Below are 3745 nucleotides of genomic sequence, written 5' to 3'. Positions count from 1 at the left end.
CCCCCTGCCCCTGTCAACCCCGGCCGGTGGTGTCTGGGGGGGGTCCCCGCCCCTTGGCGGCCCCCCCCCCCCCCCCCCCCCGATGCCACTGAAAGTGCTGTGGCTACCTGCAGGAGCTCCCCGCTTACTGTCATCATACTCCTGCTGCCGACAGCACTGCCGCCATCTGCGTGAGCTCAATGTGCCCCCCCAGCCTCCAGGGGCACATGGTGTTCATGATGATAACATAAGAAATACAGAGCAAATTTGGAAGCACAGTAGCTGAAAAATTGGAACTAAGGCAAGAGGTTATATTACTTCAGATTCTTTGTATCTGTGCTGATCTCAGTGCCAGATATCAAAGTTTGATATAACCATTTCCCAAAGTACTGAAATCTTTTCCTTGGCAGGAGGCTTGAGGGGACAAGATCACAGACACGGTATTTATACATGTGTGATAAACATATAAACAAAAAAAAGTTCCTTTGATACTTCTTGAACAAAGTAATCACAGGAATCGAGAAATATAATCTTTAAGAAATTTGAAGGGATAGTCAAAACTATTTTTTGAGCTTGGAGAAAAAACCACATCAGGTAAGTCAAAATTTCAAATTGTTATAATTATTTTAAGATAACTGAAAATGCTTGACATATTTTCTTTGAGGTAGGCAAAAAACCAGTTTCTTTTGAGGAGTAAATTTAATTATTCATTTGACAAACACTTTTTCCAAACTGAAAGGTACAGAAGAAATGAAGATAGATTTTTATAGGTTGCAATCTCCTTAATACCTGTGCAAGTATCTATAATGCTGGAAGTTATTTATATTTTATATAAAAACTGAGGCATATATAATCAACATGGTATGGTCAATTTGGCTAAAAAGCAACTTCTAAAGCATTGGTACATTTTCTTTTAATTGCTATATAGTTCTTTAATAAAGTATGAAAAAAATCAGTTTATTGAAAATTGTACAAGCAATTGTGCTGACTGCAGATACAGCACAGAGAAATGCTAACTACATAACAAATTAATAACAGTTGGATGACTTGGAACCAGGAGGCCAAACATGACAGTACAGGACAAATTTCACCCGATTTACAAAATGAGACGACTTCTCCTAGAGCAATAAAACAATGCCTCTAGATGAGATTTTGCAGAACCCCAGGCTCCCGTGTGAAACTGTATGGTAACTTAGGCATGACAAAGATGCCAGGAGATCACAAAGCCTAACAGATAAATTGTGCTTCTAGGAAGAATCTGAGCTTCAAAAGTCTTATTAGCTTGAGGAGTTCAAACGAATAAAAGAACTGTGCTTGCAGATATAGAGTTTAAAATAAGCTCTCTGTGTTAGTCTTTTGTCATGAAAACTTTTGTTTCTTTGAGCAATGAACCTGAATCATGTCACTTCACAGAATGGAATTAATCTAAAGGTAAAATTCATAAACCTTCCCAGTTTATTTTTTGAGTGGAAGATTTATTTTTATGTTTAAAAGGGCTTTCTAATTTTAGAGCCATATTTTTTAAAAAATTGCACTTCCTCTATCCTCTGAGCCATCACGGCTCAGTATATGCCCAGAGTCATACTTTTAAAAGCAGATCCATCAGTTTCAACAGAGCTGCAGACCTATGGCAGAGGACCATGTACAAGCCCCTTTTTATAATTTAGATTGGAGTCCTTAAGGGCAAAAAATATTACATGCACATGAGTACAGAGGCATGATAGGAAAAACCAGCAAATGTGAGATTTGGGTTTAGGAATGTATATATGCAATTTTTAAAAAAACTATAAAATATATTAAATATTGCAGGGTTATTTGCTCTATCTTAGCTCCTGGTAGCTCCTGCTAATTCACTGGTCATTCCTTATTTTAACGACACTCAAGACTGAATTAAGATCACTGCTGACTGACCCTAGATAAGCTCCAAAGTCAAAGGCGTCATTCCAGGGTAACCAAGACAGTTTTGTAGGGATAAGTAGTGCTTAACTAGGGTCCAGATTGTAATCACTTTCAGAAGAGAATTAAGGTGAATCCATCAAAGCTAAACTGATGTGAAATTTTTGTCTCTCTCACAGACTATCAGATAAAGCAGTAAACTAAAACAACAATTCTGCTACAAATTGTTGTTTTTCTGCCCTCAGAGTAATCTTGTTACAAAAATGCATTTATGTATTGAACTAATTCACATTTAACATCCAATATGAGGTCCCCAATCCTGTAAATACTAACCCACAACATGGTGAGGACTACCCAGGGACCCCATGGTAGCCTTTTATCGGGCAAGAAGATATGCTTCTTGACAGCTGCTGCAGGGACTCTATCCCAGCCCTACTTGTAGCTCCTATTACAGGAAGTGAATCAGTAGTAGAGAGGGGAGCAAAACAATGGTAGTCTGTGGATGCATCTACATGTCACCCTACTGTAATGTTGGTACTGTGCCATGCTTTAGTACTTCCCTTGCGCTTCATCTCTCCACAAAAGATAAGAGTCTCTTCTCTTACAGGTTGGCTGATCTCCTACATCAGTTTTAAACTAAGTTCAACGGTGGACAGAGGGGCAGGAGATGGAGAGAATCTAGGATCTACAGTCTATGAGACATGCAACAGAACATCCCATGTAACTACTAAGGGGCCCACTGGGTATCAGAACAGGGGGGCACCAGTGGCACCATTCGGAGGGCTCAAGTGCCTCTATACTAATGCTAGGAGCATGGGGTACAAGCAGGAGGAACTCGTACTCCTGCTTGCGAACAATAACTTTGATTTAGTGGGGCTAACAGAAACCTGGTGGGACCCTACCCATGACTGGGCAGTACACATTGAGGGCTATAGGTTTTACAGGCAGGACGGAGTAGGGAGGAAAGGGGGGGGGGAGGGGCGGGTTGATCTCTATGTTAAGGAGCGTTATACATCTACCCTAATCAAAATGGGATCAGAGGAAGAGAAAGTTGAGGCATTGTGAGTTAGGATACATGAAGGTCATGGGGAAATGGACTTGGTGGTGGGGGTCTGCTACAGACCACCACACCAAGAGGAAGAGCTAGACTTGGAATTCTTGAGGCAGCTCTCAGCGGCCATACAGTCTAGGGATGTGGTTGTCATGGAGAACCTAAATTACCCTGACATCTCCTAGGAGGAGCAGTCAGCCGAATCCAACTGTTCACGAAGGTTCTTAACCTGCATGCAGGACCTTCACCTAATGCAAGAGGTATATGGTCCCACTAGGGGGGATGCCTTACTGGACTTGGTGTTGGCTATGGGGGAGGACAAGGTAGGGGAGCTGCAGATTCGTGGTCACCTTGGGGACAGTGACCACAATCAATCAAATTCACCATACGGCGGAGGGTGGGTAAGATAACTAGTAGGGTGCAAGTACTTGACTTTAGGAAGGCTAACTTCAGTGTGCTTAGGAGTCTAGCCAACGATGCACTGCAGGATACATGTATTGGTGAGATGGGAGTCCAGGAAGGGTGGTCGTTCCTAAAGGAAACGATCCTTCAGGCACAGAGGGAGACTATCCCAGTATGAGAGAAAAGGGGGAAAGGAGCCAAAAAACTTCCTTGGCTAAACAGGGAAATCCAGGGGAGCATAAAGGCAAAAAAGAAGGCATATAGGCAGTGGAAGCAGGGGGAAGCTATCAAGGAGGAGTATACATACTTGGCCTGAACTTTCTTTGGACTTTCTAACTGCCTCCCTGCAACTACAGAGCTGAGGCTGGCAAAACAAATTAAGACAACAAAAAGTCTTTTTTTTTTTTTTTTTTTTTT

The sequence above is a fragment of the Gavialis gangeticus genome, unplaced genomic scaffold, assembly GCF_001723915.1.
Source record: "Gavialis gangeticus isolate Ggan-Ray unplaced genomic scaffold, GavGan_comp1, whole genome shotgun sequence".
In the NCBI taxonomy this organism is placed as follows: domain Eukaryota; kingdom Metazoa; phylum Chordata; order Crocodylia; family Gavialidae; genus Gavialis; species Gavialis gangeticus.
Note: the sequence above shows the minus strand (reverse complement) of the source record.